The following is a 16,327-nucleotide window of genomic DNA, read 5'->3' as shown; positions in this document are numbered from 1 at the left end:
TTTTTATACTAAAAACTACATGTGCAATATTTACAATTACTTCCCAATACCTATCACCTATGTTAGACAGTGTGTTTCTACCTTAAACCAATCCAAAAGTGCCAACATCACCCAGAAGATGGAGGCTAGGAAGAAGAAAGAAGAAAGACAAGGCACACCCAAATTCCTCCATCTTGGGACCCCAAGCCCCCATTCTAAAACCCCAAAAATTTACTTTTCACCCCATGACAGACTAGCGATTATTCTACTTAAACTTTCGTGGCTTGTAATTCCTCATATAAGGTTGGTAATTTTTTCCATGGGTTAGAATCAAAGGCACAGGGGTCTTGGGCTCTGTGCCAAGGTCTCTGAGCCCCCTGGCAGGGGCTGGAGCCATCCAGGACAGGCAGAGGGATGTCCTGGGTTCCAACACAGGAGGTGCCTGCTGGATGAGGCACAGGCAGAGAGTTCTAATCCTCTCTCCTCCTGTTACAGTCCAGCACTTCTGAGCCACCATGGTCCCAGGCACAAAGGAAAGCAGGCAATCCTTGCTGCCTTCCCATGAGTGGGTGACAGCAGCATTTCCCCAGCTTGCTCAGGCTGCATCCCCTCCTCTATCTGGGCTGAGAGCTGGAAGCTGTAAATCAAGGTGTCCACCGGAGGTTGTAAGGGGATAAAACATCCTCAGTAAAATTTCTCTGACAAGTAGTCACAGCTGAGATATCACTTGATGAATGGCAGCAGAATTGCCCGTGCAAGGTGATGGATTCTCCGTGGCTGGGAGCAGACTCAGCTCTGGTGGGGCTGGCAGGGCTTTAGGACATCTGTCACTCCAGCAGGTGCATGTGAGGGTGTACCCAGCCATACACACCCCTGGGATGTCCCCCCACACCCCTCAGCAGCAGCAGCACAGGCAGATTTTCTCTGCCAGTCACCCCCAGCTAGGGAGAGCTGACTTTGTCATTAAGCCATCAAACACAGAACCATTAGTTTTGCTCCTGTCTGGAGCACTTTTCTCTGCTCCACTTCATGGTCCATGTAGATTAAAAAAAAAAAAAGAAATAGGTAATTGCCTCATCTATCAAGGGTGGTTTCTCCAGAGCAGAGCCAACAAGAAGTGACAATCAAAATGGGCGCCTCAAAATGGTTTGGCCTTTCAGATTGTTTTATAACAGATTGAAAAAGTGTTAAAAAGTGGAGATACATGGACCATGACACCCACACCAGGTATCAGGACCTGGGGCTCACACTTTATCAGATTATGTGCCTAGAACTGGACCCAACACCACGGCTGAGCTCTGCTGTGATGGGAAGGTTCCCAGGGGTGAGTTCAAGAGATACAGGAGAATGTTCATGTCCTGATTAAAACCAAGAACCCCAAGGGTTATTTTCAGGATGGTGGGAATGTTCCTTGGTCTCATGGAAGCAGCTCCAGCCAAATCAGGATGTACAGCCACCCTGCAATAAATCCTCATCCCCATTTATGACATGATTATAAATATTATAGCAGGAACTGTAACAGAGAAAATATTCCCAGATATGGCTTGGAAAAAAAGAATCAGAGCAGGGCTTTTCATTTCTTTTTTGCTTTCCTGGAGATAGCAGGGATTTCAATCGATCTAGTGCTACATCTCTGAGATATTCTGATACTCTGCCTGCTGAGCAAGAGTCCTAAGAATTATTTAGGCTGAAAAGAAGGGAGATTGTCATAAGCATCTTCTCAGAACTAAAGAATCACATTTTAACTTCAAAACCACTTACAGTAGCTCAAAAATAAAACACAGGTGCCTAAATTCACCCAGCTGGAGCACATATTGGGTGGGGTTTGCTTTGTCTGTCTTCTACCTTCACATTTTTTCTCTGACACCTTCATGTGCCTCAATGTCCTGAATTTTTATCTTCCCTCTGGGGACTTGTTCCTGGCACTGCCTGCGCAGAGAGGTCCCACTAAGAGCCAGCTCTCCCTAAAAAACAATATCATGGCCCTGATCCATTCATGACACCAATATGCCCACGTTGCTCTGATCAGACCCAACAAAGAATTGCTTCATACATTGGGGAAGAAGATTTCTGAGACCTGAATCCCATTTTTCAGCTCAAGACTTCAGTGCTCAGCAGATGTGCTTGATGGAACAGGAATTTAGACAAAAACACTTTCTTCTCACTAAAAAATAAGTATTTTATTCTTGGGAAAGGTCCAGTGTCATTTTGTGCCTGGCTGTGGGTGATGCATAACTCAAGCACACTGAGAAACCAGTCTGGTTTGCACCAAGGGACAAAAATGTGCATCACAGCTGAGGACTTTCCAGCCATAGTTCCTTGCTGCCAGGCCCAGCCACAGCAGCTTGTTCAGCTGAGAAGGAGAATGATAGAGCAGCTTGGATGAGTGTCTGGCATCCAGTCAGGGTCAACACACTGCAACAGGGATGCTCCAGATACAACCTGCACTCAGCACAAGTCTGCAATAAACACCACTGCAGGGCAATGCCTCTGATTTCAGTGAGAGTCTTCTCAGAAACAGCAAAACAATTAAAATCCAGAGATGCATTAAGATATCCTCAGACTAAGGTGAACTTGGATCAGGTCCTGTTTTAGGTTCTACTGGCTGGAGCAGAGACCCAGGCTGTGCTGTGGGATGTCCAGATGTCCCAGGTGAGGCACTTCTGAAAGTCACTGAGTGCCATGAGCTGCTAAGCAGCCTCTGGGAGCTACAAAAAGTTACCAAGCCTCCTAAACTCTCTTCTTTCTTCCTTTTCTGGATGATGAGAAACTTTTTGGAGGACTGAACCGACCTTGTACTTCCCTCCCTGATCCTTCCACTCTCACTGTGCCCTTCCCTGGGTTTGGTACCAATCCACAGTGACAGCACATCAGTTAAGTGAGGGGAAAGGTGACATTTCCTAAGCACTGAGACTTTCTGAGGTTTGATAGAGATGACAAACTTCATCAGGATGAAGATCTGGGCTTTCTTGTGCATGACCCTAAAACAGGAAGCACAAGACACTCACATCTTTGGCAGAGGGGACACCAAGGGGAAATTGTTAGTCCCCAGGTCCCCAGACAGTCCCCACTGGTGTGACCACCACCTCCCTGGTGAGCACCAGGGTCTGCTGAGGGGGCTGGGATGTGTGAACATCTCAGACAGGGGTCAGCACTCAGGAGGATCTCAGCTGTGCTTCCCAGCAGATGATGCTCAAGAATCACCTTCTCCAGACAGACACTGAGTTGGAGCTGTGATCCAAAATCTGTCACTGCTACAGAAACACACACAAGCCTCTCATGTGGCTCTTAACCTTTAGCACTTTGGCTTTATCTTCCCAGTGACTTGCCTTGCTGCTAATACAGATTAGATTAACACTGAACATGATGGAGTCTAACCATGCCAGGCAGCTGGAGAGCTGCTCTGGTGAAGTTTAAACCAACCAGCACATTTTGGGGGGGGATGTTGGTTTTGGTTTAGTGTGGAGGACAGGGCCAACCCAAGGCAATGGGAATCAGGGGGACCTGGCAGTTTCCAGGCATCTTTGCCTATATCTGTATTTTTTTCCATGCATTTATATGCTCTTAAAACCTGCAGCCAAAGTGGGAAATTCCTAGAAATACCTCTTCCCTTTTAAAGTCCTCTCTGTCTCCAGGGTCACATCACCAGCTGGAGCACATGGAGCTACACTGAGGAGCTCTGCCATGAGGGTGGGGAGGCTTTGGGACAGGGTGCCCAGAGAAGCTGTGGCTGCCCCATCCCTGGAAGTGTCCAAGGCTGGGTTGGATGGGGCTGGAGCACCCTTGGGTAGTGCAAGGTGTCTCTGCCCATAGGCTGAGACTGGAATTAGATGGTGTTTGAAGTCCCTTCCCACCCAAACTATTCCCTGATTCTGTGATTTCATTGCAGATGCAGCTTGGAGTCCTTGTGATGTCAGAGATTGGTATGGGACATTTAAATTGTGCAGGCTGGACACCAAAGAGGCAGAGTAATTATTCCTGTGGGGCATTGGAAATGTCCTGGGCTCTCTGATGGGATCTGCCTATCCTACATTAGGTCAAACCACCTGATGAATTTGAGCAGTTGCTGCTTTCAGAAGGGGTGACTGCAGTAATGAACCAGCCTTGCAGGCTCAGCTGCCACTTCCCAGCTGCTGGAAGGGTTTGTCAGAGATGGGCAGCTTTAAGAGTCTGGGGATTTGTCTGAAGCAGCATCTGAAAATCCTTCAGTGCTTTCCTTGGGCTTTGGGCACTACAGGCAAGGTCCAGGCTGGCACTGCTGCACTGAATTTTGCATTGTTCTGATGTCTGGCTACATTCTGCTTTGAATAAGTGTCCATGAAAGATGCAGCCCTGATCATATGTTGGAGTCATTTAGGTGTTGGCCAGGGGACAGAGGATAAGGACTGGCCTTGGAAGTGCTACTTTTTATCCTTCTTACTCTCCCTGTGCCAGGTGGCCTTGGTAAACTCACTCAACACTGCTTTTGCAGCATCTCACTCACAAGAGGAGCACAGCCCTGCTCCATCTTTCCAAAATTTATCCTCTTTCACTGTTAGGCTTTATTATTGATGATATTTTTCCTGTGTTCAGGTAAAATACTAAATACTAAAAGGTGTGAGGAGCCTCTTCTCTTTGGGTTTAGAACTTCTTGCATGCTCAGGGATTGGTGTAATTTAAATTAAAAAGGGGGTGGGAGGAGAATTCCAGCCTAATTACACATTACAATGGTGTTGTGCTGCTTCTGGGAGAGCAGCCAGGCATTTGGAAAGAGGTTCAGCTCCCAGCAGGAGTGAACTGACAGGACAAAGGAGAGAAGGCTGGAGAGTAATCAGACATAAAATACAACCAGAGGAGGGTGGCCCAGCTTCAGCCAGGAGCTGGCAATATTGCCCACACCAGGGCAGCATGGACACAGCAGGCACGTGGCCAGCCTCAGGGATAAATCTGGGTCACAGGGCTTTGAATCCAGGTGTCCTGGGCTGAGCCTTCACCCCGCTGATATCCTGGCACCAGGAGCACCCTCGAGTCACAGCTGAGCCTCTCACCTGCCATGGGGCACCCCAGAGGTTGTTTCAGTCACCCCAACACAGTTCCTGAGAGCTCCGCTCCCTTTGGAACACCCCAGAGGTTGTTTCAGTCATCCCAACACAGTTCCTCAGAGCTCTGCTCCCTTTGGAACACCCCAGAGGTTGTTTCAGTCACCCCAACACAGTTCTGAGAGCTCTGCTCCCTTTGGAACACCCCAGAGGTTGTTTCAGTCACCCCAACACAGTTCCTGAGAGCTCTGCTCCCTTTGGAACACCCCAGAGGTTGTTTCAGTCATCCCAACACAGTTCCTGAGAGCTCTGCTCTCTTTGGAACACCCCAGAGGTTGTTTCAAACAGTCCTAACACAGTTCCTGAGAGCTCTGCTCCCTTTGGAACATCTCAGAGGTTGTTTCAGTCATCCCAACACAGTGCCAAAGAGTTTTGCTCCCTCTGGAACACCTTGGAGAGCCTTTCCAAGTACCATCCTAACACAGTGCCCAAGACCTCTGGTTCCTCTCTCATTGATGCAGCAGCTCTGCATGTTCTGGCAGAACCTCACCCATTTCCAAGATGCTGTTAAAATCATCTCCCAGCTTATCCCTTGTGGTGGTGTTTGCAGGGGTTTCAGGATGAGGGAAGAGATGAGAATCTTGACTCCATGTTTCAGAAGGTTGATTTATTATTTTATTATATATATATTATATTAAAAGAAAATTATATATTAAAACTATACTAAAGAATAGAAGAAAATGATTCTATCAGAAGGCTTGAAAGGAGTAGAAAGGAAAGGAATGATAATAAAATCTTGTGACTGCTCACAGCTTTGACACAGGTGGCTGTCATTGGTCATCAAGTAAAAACAATTTCACATGTTGGGTAAATAATTCTCTAAATCACATTCTAAAGCAGCAAAACATGGAGAAGCTGAAGCTCCTCAGCTTCTCAAGAGGAAAGATCTTAGCAAAAAGATTTTTCAGAAAATATGTCTGTGACAATCTCTCTTGCACAAATTCCCAGGGCAGAAATAGGACTACAGGAGCACCTTCCCCACATTTTCCCTACATCCACAAGGTTTCCCTGGCTGGGACCAGCTGCTGAGGATGGTTTAGAGGCACTGAACTCGTGTCCCTTGCAGGTCTGGATTTTCTGGGCATACCAAGCACAGAAGAGGGGTGTCCTGGCAGCTGTGTCTGGAAGCTCTGCTTAAGTGACTGTGAAGGGCCAGATGGATCCAGCCCTGAAGACTTGAGTGCCCTATTTAGTGGGGATGCAGTGAGATCTTGTGTGCAAGCTGTCTCAGTATTCTCCAGCCCTGGTTTGGAGCACTCCATCCAGGCTGGATCTCCAGATCCATTCAGCCCAGCCAACAGACTGCAGGAACAAGCCTGGAGAGCTGAGCAGTGAGGAGCCAGCCCATTTCACCAGCCCTTCAGAGAGTAAATCCTTTCCAGCCCACAAGCCTGTGAGCAGAAGCGGGGAAAGGCTCCAGATTTCATCCTTAATTCTCAAAGTTATTCACACTACCCCTGTTAGCCAGCATTAGGAGGGACGATGTTCCCTTATATGGTGAAGAAGTATTGGGGAATATCTGCAGTACATTGTCACATCTGTGCTCAGCTGAGCCTGGCAGCACATCCTTGGGAGTTGTAAGAGGTTGGAAGAGCCAAGAGCTGAGGAGCAAAATGCTTCCACCCTGCTGTGAAATGGGGGTGAGCAGATAGGGGTGGAAACACTGCAAAATGGGTCACGGTGAGCAACGCTGCTCCCTGGGTCTGTGCTCTCTGGTCTGGGAGGTTTTCCTGTGCAAGTCTGGAGCCCAGTGGGAAAAGGCAACTCACAAATGTGAAAAAAACAATAGGAAAACACTGCAGGGCCAACTCCTGGAGAAGTCACTAAAATGGGGCGCGTAGATCTTCAAAGAACCCAGAAGGAAACTGGTCCTTACCTAAACAAATAGATGCAGGTTCCCCTAATGAAATCCTTCAGCTTCCTCTTGTCTGATAGGAAGGTCAAGGTTTGAAATTGTGGAGGCTTAGGAGGAAGAAGGAGGGTTCAGACAACTTCTCCAGGGAAAAATGGACAAGACCTTTGGGGAGATCCTCCCAACAGGTAGCATTAGGGATATAAAGAGGGAGGTGTTGCCACTTTTCTCTGCTGATGGAGAATTCTGGAGTTTTAAATACCAACACCTCATGCAAGAGACACATCTGAAGGGTTACCCAGGCAGCTTTTGCCTAATTATTGACAAAGCTCTTCACCACATTGATTTCCCACACCCAGATGTCCAACCCTCTTTCAGAAAGGATCAGCTACTCAGTGGAAGGCTTTAGGTTTTGCAGGACCCTTGCATGCACATTAAAGACACCCAAGCGTGGTTCTAAGTGCAGTCCATGAGTCTGAGAGTCCACTGGGACAGCAGAGAGGAATGTTCTGTTTGGGTCACTTGTAGCTGGCTGCAAGAGACACACACAGCCTCAGAACCCAGCAATGCTGCTCAGAAGCCCCCTCACCACCTCTGGCCCCAAGGATCTATGGATGCTCTGGAAATCTGAGCCTGTGTCAAGCTCCATATTTGAAAAACCAAACAGAGGCACTCTGATTTTCAAATGTGCCAAGCACTTTCAGTTCCTTTTTCTCCTAATGGCCTTTGTGTGCTTTTTTTAAAAGTAGAACACTTGAAAAAACCCTTTAACATGTAACTAGTGTTTGGGGAACATCCTGTTCCAGAGCACAGCTCTACACATCAGAAAATGGTCTGATTTGCAGGAAAGACCTTTCCTCCCATAGAGCAGTTTTTGAAAGACAGGCATCTTAAAAGTATCTGGATTCAATTGTCTTTAAATAAAAACTAATACCAGGCAGTAAACCATCCAATGTCACCCAGCACAAAAGCCCACCACCTCCACATGCTGGAAATTATGCAGCCCCAGCAAATTCTAAAGCCCTGCTGTTGTGATGAAAATACCCCAGCACTCTGATTTTCTCCTGCAGGTTGTATGAGGAGATGTGTCTGGCAGCACACTCTGTGCCTTCTCCAGACCACTTTGTCCCTTTCTGCCAGCTCTGTAGCAAAAACATCCCAGTCCAAACACCTGGAGGGAAAACTGCTTTCCCAGTGTTGGGACAAGGGTGCAGAAGGAAAGTTGGGTGCTGGCTAATTAGGCTTTATTTATGAGCCAGTAATTATGTGCAGCTGCAGCAGTCATGGCTGCAATGAGGGATGCATTCCTATTTCATGGACATGCCTCAGCTCTGTGACTCTCTAGGAGCAGCCTTGAAGGATGATGGAGGAGGGAGAGCAGACCCCAGGAGTGAGCTAGCACAGGAAGGGAATCCTGAGACTGCCTGTGTGCAACCCCTGTGCCACAGCCTGGGCTTTCAGGCTCTTGTTCAGACTCCAGCTCTGGAGCTCTTGGGCACAGCAGCAAATAGAAAGTTCCTTTCAGTGCCAGTGCCATGGTGTGTGTGGGGCTCGGGGGTCCTGTGCTCTCCATCCCCTGAGCATGGTGACAACCTTCTCAGGAAAACAGCACTGGGGAGGAAATGGCCTGGGTTAAAGGGATTCAGGCAGGTTCCCCAGCCTCTGGGGGGGATTTCTCACCTCTTCTGCCTCCTCCTTGGTGGGGGGATGTCAGGTGTGTGATGTGCTCACTGCTCACCCTTTGCTGCCACACCCAGTGGGGCTGTGAGCACAAAATCCATTCCCTCTCCTTTCAAAGGCTCCCAACTCTTGTTTTTAAACCAAATTTCCCCTGGATCTGTCAGTTCTGTTACAGGCAGAGAGGATGCCAGCAATGATGCCCTGACATGTCTGTGTTTCTCACAGTGAATAATCAAAACCAATGACACATCTCAATGCTGAGATCCTCTGAGACATCCTCTGAAAATCCACCAGATCCTGAAGTGGAACAATCCCTGTTTCATACACATAAATATGATTTAATTTGCTCTGTGTGAGGCTCTGGGCATGTTGCAAGGATGGAGCTCCCCTCAGCTGAGGGCCTTGCAAACACAATACAGGGACAAGTTCCCTGCTCCAAGGACCTTCATCCAACCTTCCACAGCTGATGGGGTGAAGGCAAGAGAAAATCCTGCTGGAGAAATGCTCCCAAAAAATGAGGTGGAAGCGCCCTCTTGTGCTCTTGGAGGAGGCTGCGTGGGATCGTTTTCAAAAAATAGGGGGGTGCAGGTTCTCTTCGGATCGTTTTGCAGAGGCAGGAAACACCTTGGCTACCTAAAGTTCAGAAGGTGGAGGACAGGGAGTGCTCCCAGTGCGACACCGTGTGATGGAAGCAAAGCTCCATCTCTTACTGGCAACGTAGTGGGAAAAAAACGTGCAGAGGTAGAATGGAAATGGGTTCTGTCACAACATCAAGACAGCCAGCAAGGAGCCCACCACACTCAGGCAGAGAGTGTGGGCAGGAAAATGCCAGATGGGGGACAGCAGTGAGGGGATTTGTGAAAACAAACTGCACAGAATGTAAAAATAAACTACAATTATGTTTTCAGAGTATTTTTGCCTTCTAAATCCTTCCCAGAGTGGGATATGGTGGGAGGCTGGCTCAGGGCATCTGCCAAGGAGGATTTTATGCCCTGAACCAACTAAGCTGCTCTGGTACCTCCCACTCCCCACTCTCTGCTTGGTGTAATGCTCCTTCAAGTCCAGGGAGAGCAGGGAGGTGTGGAACACTGATGGGCAGGGGAAAGGCCCTGAGCCAGGCTCTGCCTTGTCCCTGGACCCCTTTGCAAGCAGGATTCCTGAGCATCAGTGGAGGAGCCATGAGCTGGGCTCTGTCCCCTGTGCTCACTCAGTGAGATGCATCAGGTGGGTGCAGATCTCCATGCAAAGGCAGAGGCAAACCCTGGGCAGGTGGTTCAGGACAACCCCCACAGTGAAAAATCTATTTGGAAAAGACCTACCTGGAAATAACACTTTGATATCCCCCAAAAACCTGCTATTTTCAATTGTCTGCCTTCTTGAACAGACAAACTTCCCAAATGCACTTTGGGGCACCCTTGGCTATTTAACAATGGGCACTCTGAAGGGGGAGCAGAGAACAGCAGTCCCTTGAGGTGAAAAAACTGTAACAACCCAACACTGATTATGGAAAACGTGTGCAAATCTCATGACAAACTCCCTGTTTAGAGTATTTGCCTCTGCAGGCATGAGGACAAGACAGGGAACAGGGCTGTAAAGAGAGGAACAAAGCTCAGAAATGCAAAGAGGTCACAAGCAAGGAGAAGGGAGAATGAGCCAGGGCTTTGAGCCTCTGCAGTTGGGGGCTTATTCACAGCCTCTGTCCACAGGTAACCCTGAGTTTCCCATGCTGACAGCAGAAATATGTGGTTGAGCAGAAAGAAAACCCAACCTGTAGGAGCCTCGGGGGGTAGGGTGGTCGGGACAGATGGAGATGAGAGATCTCTGAAGGCAGGGCTTGGAACTTGGGGTTTATTGCAAAGGGAGTGGGTGCAGGGCCCTGCTGGGAGCTGCCAGACACAGCTCAGAGCAGACTGAGAGAGGGAGAGAGGATGAGAGGGTAAGAGAGGCAAGAGAGCAAAAGCATAAGAGAGTAAAAGAGTAAGAGAGTAAAAGAGTAAGAGAGTGAAGTTCCCATTACAATACTATAAATCTTCTGTGTTGAATATTCTGATTCTCACTAACCAATCTAGTACAAGATACAAATCCTACAGCATTTACATACAGCCTATAAGAATCATTACATTACCATACTGTGTTACATTTTAAACCCTAAAAACTCCTCTTTGGGCCCCTTCTGCCAAGCTGGCAGGGTCTGCTCTGACCCTTGGGCCTGTCTGCAAGCAGAGGGTGTTGTTCCATCAAAAGGGGATCACCTTCAGCTGGCCACACCATTGTTTTCCTGTTGTTCAGTAACTGAGGTATCTCAAAGCTTGCTTTCATTTCAATCTCACTTATAGTTTCTATATTCTCAAAATCTTTTGCCAGACAATCATATTTATAAGGCTTCCCTGTTTCATTTTCCCCAACACCAACCCTCCCCCTGCTGTGTGTGCTCTGGGCTCTCTGACCCCTCTCCACCAACAGCCCACATGGCCCAGAGGGTTTTTGCCTTGTCAGAAGCACAGCAAGCTCCAGGGCAGAGGCTGCACAGCCTGCCAGCACACTGCCCCATGTGTCCCCTCGTGGCTGCAGGCAGACACTCTCTCCTGGTGGGGACATGCCCAGGCTCTGTGTTTGGCAGCTGTGGGATGCACAAGGCAGCCCCCAAACCCCTCAGTGCACCATTTCCTGTAGCCAGAGAGCACTTTGTGTATTTTGAGTTAATGGGCTGGGTGGTTTCAAGCTTCACAAATCTATTTACAGAAAAAAAGAAGAGCTGGAAGCAATCTCTTATTTTTACCTTTTCTGCCTTCCAGAGACTCGCAGAAGCATGCCACTGTTAATAATAACAATAATAATAATAATAATGCTGAATAAATCTCACTTGAAGCCTACTTTGATATGCAAATGCTCCCTCCTTATTTGCATCTTTCCAAAGATTCATGTAGATATGAAACCAGATCTGTTCCTTAACAGTTGCATAAGGTTGGCATGTGAAGACCTTCAAGATAATTACATAGGATTCAGGAATACAGCTCCTCAGTGAGGACTTGCAGGCATTAAAGTGAAATAAAACTGATACCCACCCAGTTCATCTATAATCTGCAAGCCCTTGCAGCCCACTGCAAAAAACCCAAACATCTTCCCCTTTCAACCTTACAGTTCCATCTGATGCCTGATCTTGAAGATCAAATTAGGCTTGATGGAAAAAAAAAAAAAAAAAGCTGATTTTTAGGCCAACATGAGCAGTTTGAAGTGCTGCCACATGGAGGACTGATGCAATTTTGCCCCATTCCCCATCCCCTGGCCCAAACCCCTTTCCTAACCAGGAGGGAGGGAACTGAGCCCGAGCAGGGAGGGAGGGAGGCAGTGGCAGCTGCCAGGTGCCCCAGCCAGCTGGAGGGAGGTGAGGATGGAGCAGGGCTGTGAGCTGGGCCCTGGGGAGGTGCCCCAGCATCCCTGGCTGCTGACACAGCCCCTGTGCTCCAGATGCACCAGGGCAGAGCCCAGCTGGCAGCAATGGAGCAGCACAATTTTCCCTCCTCCTGAGACCAGGGGAGCCGCGTTTGCTGCCGGGGTTTCAGCAGCAGGGCAGTGATGCAGGGCTTGAGCTGCTCCTTCCTGGGCTCCCAGCCCACTCTGCTGAGCCTGGAGCGGGGAGCAGCTCCCTCTCTCCCAGATACACCATCACTCACATTCCCCAGGCAGGTCTTCACAGATTTCTCACCTCCCTCCTGCAAGGCTCGTGGTCAGGGCTGGCAGGCAGCAGCCGCTCAGCCAGATCTCCCAGAGCTGCTCCCTTTCCTCTGAGTCTGCATTTTCAGGTACAAGAGTTTAGGCTGCCAAGAGTTTCTAGTGCAAAAAATGCACCAAACCTTTGCACTCTTTTCAAACAACCCAAAAATACACTGCAAACTGTGCACAAGGGCGTGTTTACCAGGGATGCTGAGAGGCTGCTGTTGCCTTTCCCCTTCCTTTAGCATCAATCAGGGCACTGTGTGTGCTCCAGGCCCTTAAACAAAACAGGGATAAGCTTCATATTGTGTGGTTTTTGCCCCATATTTGCCCAAAGAGTACAAAAGCACAGGGTATGCACACTGTGCAGTTTGCAGACACACACACACAGAGCCCCCATGGTGTCTTAGAGGCAGCCAGGAAATATTTCCTCCTCACAAGAAATGTATTTTTGCTGGTTTTAATTTCCAGAGCTTCCCAGGGGGGAAATAAAAAAAGATACTTTTCAATGAGAAGCTGAAGCCTGAACAATCTGTGGTTTCTCATTTTGCTGAGGGGAAAGAGGGTGGAAGGAACATCCACCTCCAACCACTTTCATAAAACCATCACAGACAATCCCCCCCTTTTTACAGGGAAAAGCCTGTGAAATAAAAACATGATCAGCCTGAAGGGACACTGAAGCCCCATGCAGTCAGAGCATGATGGTTTATACACTAAAGATTGAAAAAATGAGGTTTTCCCTTGAGAAAAAGCAGTGCCTGGGATGAGCAGAGCACCCAGCATAGGAGAGTCACCCAGCTTTTAACTGTGTGGGCTTATTGTATACAAAATTAAAGGTAGCTCTAGTTCTTCCTTCCTTTCCTTCTTTCCTTCCTTACTTCCACATAGACAGGCAGTTTCCCTGCTGTGATAAGTGAGGGAGGACTTAGGGGATGTGATCTGTACCAATGGAAAGGTATGGGAGAAATTAAGGGGATTTTGGGGACAGCCATTTGAGTTTGAGAGCAGCTCAGGAAAGTGTGGGGAGTTGATCTGTTGCCCTGTTCTTTTAAAGTTCTTCTAAGTTTTCTGATGTTTATATTTTTGTAATGGAGTTTCTCATGCACTTTTCATGTAAATAATGATTGTTTTGCATTCCTTTCTGCAGGAAGAGAGTATTGATGAACTGTTAGTTTGACCAGTGTGGTTAGAAAGGTATCAATTTCATCCTCCAATCCGTGGTCACTTTTAAAATTCTATAAATATCGAGATCCAGAAATAAATGCACTTTTTTTTTTGCCTTAGACATCTCAGCATGTGAGGTTTGTTCATTTTGTGTCGTGTTGGGACATTGATCCACAGACATGGATGCAGCAGTGGATCCTGCTGTGTGGGGATGCTCCCCTTCCCAACATCAGCATGGGAGATCCATGGTCAGTCAGTGGATCCAGGAGGGGAGGATTCAGCTCAGGACTCCCCCAGATGGAGACAGCCATGGGGGTGGGCACAGAACCCACCTGGGAGGCTGAGTTTTGGGCTTTAAAGGATGGTTAAAACCCAAAGCAGGGTTTAAGCAGCAGCATTTTGGGGAGATGAGTCATGTTCTAAGTTCTAAGTTCATGTTCTAAGAAGGGGGGCTCACACCCCTGGGGTTAAGTTGCACCACAAGAGGTGGTGAGCACTGAGAGGAGCCCATCAAGGTGCAGCCTCTGGCCATGGTGGAGATGACTGACCTGCATCTGCCTGGAAGGAGCACTAGAGAGGTGGGGATTGGCCTCTTCTCTCAGGTACAGGGAGAGGATGAGAGGAAATGGCCTCAGGCTGCACCTGGGGAGGTTGTGGTTGGAACAATTTCTTCACCCAAAGGATAATCAGGATTATCCCAGGCTGCCCTGGGAAGTGGTGGGGTCACCATCCCTGGAGCGATTTAAAAGGAGTGTAGATGTGACATTTGGAGACACATTTTAGTGATGGACTTGGCAGTTCTGGGTTGGTGGCTGGATTTGCTGCTCTCAAGGTCTTTTCTAACCTAAATGATTCTCTAATTCTCTTTCATTCAGAGGGGGAGGCTCTGCTGTGACAAGGAGAGACATCATCAGGCACTGCTCAAGGCCAGCTCTGCTCCTCAGGGAGGTGGAGGCTCTGTGAGTGCAGCCCCACACCATCAAAACCATCAAACACCAAAACCATCAAACACCAAAACCATCAAATATCAAAATCATCAAATACCAAAACCATCAAACACCAAAACCATCAGACACCAAAACCATCAAACACCAAAACCATCAAACACCAAAACAATCAGACACCAAAACCATCAGACACCAAAACCATCGAATACCAAAACCATCAAATACCAAAACCATCAAACACCAAAACCATCGAACACCAAAACCATCAAATACCAAAACCATCAAACACCAAACCATCAAATACCAAAACCATCAAACACCAAACCATTGAATACCAAAACCATCAAACACCAAAAACCATCGAATACCAAAACCATCAAACACCAAAAACCATCAAATATCAAAATCATCAAATACCAAAACCATCGAATACCAAAACCATCAAATACCAAAACCATCAAATACCAAAACCATCAAACACCAAAACCATCGAACACCAAACCATCGAATACCAAAACCATCAAACACCAAAAACCATCAAATATCAAAATCATCAAATACCAAAACCATCAAACACCAAAACCATCAAATATCAAAACCATCGAACACCAAAACCATCAAACACCAAAACTATCGAATACCAAAACCATCAGACACCAAAACCATCGAATACCAAAACCATCAGACACCAAAACAATCAGACACCAAAACCAGCAGACACCAAACAGACCTGCTGCTGTCCCACAGCTTGGTCCTGTGCACCACACAGGAGACAGTCAAATTTGGGCAGCATTTCAGGGTGTTATCTACTCACAAGCCCTGTCAGGTCCACCAGGCTGTGCCAGGGCTGTTCTCAAAACCAGACACTAAAACTAAACTAGGGTCACCAGAAGCCTTCACTTTCAGAGTTCCATTTCTTACAGAATGAACCTTATTTCACACACCCTGTGGTGGTGAGTGGATCTATCACTGATGTCCTGAGAGCCACATCTTGGCTCCACTGAAGTCCAAGATTTGCTGCATTTCACCTACTGAGGCCAAACAGGAGCTGGAGTTGGCCTGGGATGCCCTCATACCCTGAGCCCTACATCCTTGGCCATCTCTGCAACTCAACCACCACCTGAACTTGAGAGCATGAAGTCCAAAAAAAATTCAAACTTTGTATCTTTTCATATCCTTGGGGAAGCCAGGGGCTTCTTGAAGGGGAAATTGCCACCACAAAACCCAGCAGCTACAAAGTTACCACCCAAAAAATCCAAGCTTTCCACCTCGCATGAAAGAAAATCAGAAGAAAAACTTGGCAATCAGGGAATATTCAAAGGGAATGTGCATTCATGAGGGCTCTTGCAGCAGTTTTCCTGTGCTTCCCACAGACAGGAAATTTGTGTTCCTACAAATGTTGGGGTGGAAACTGGAGCCCCACAGTCCCGGGGGGCACGGGGTGAGCACACGTGGGGTCCCTCCCCAGCACGTGCCAGGGCTGTGGAAGCTCATTCAAATGGACCAAGAAATGTGCCAGCTGCAAATGCAAAGACAGGCCTTTTCAAATAAGCCCCATTAGTTCCACATGTGCATTTGATAGATAATTTTTTTTTTCTGGGTTGCGTAACATGAAACCAATAATTATGGAAATGAGTGTGAGGATCCAGATAGTCTCCAGAAGAAGAAGGCAGAGACAGGGAGAGTGAACAATATCAGAGACTTTGCAGGGATTTTTTCCTCCCTTAATGCAGCCATCCTTAGGAAACTGCTGGTGCAGAGCCCCACTCAGCAGAGCAAAGGAGAGGAATTGGCTCTGGGAGCTTCATCTCCCTGGAGCTGCACAGGGCCTTCAGCTGCAGGATTAAAATCTGGCTGTGCAGTCACATATCCAGCCCTGAGGCCACACAGGCAAATGGCTCTCCTCACCCCCA

This window comes from Agelaius tricolor, unplaced genomic scaffold (genome assembly GCF_023055355.1).
Source record: "Agelaius tricolor isolate 1412-34295 unplaced genomic scaffold, bAgeTri1.0.p SCAF_6, whole genome shotgun sequence".
NCBI classification, from domain to species: Eukaryota; Metazoa; Chordata; class Aves; order Passeriformes; family Icteridae; genus Agelaius; species Agelaius tricolor.
The sequence above is the reverse complement of the archived record's forward strand: the minus strand, read 5'-3'. Positions refer to the sequence as shown.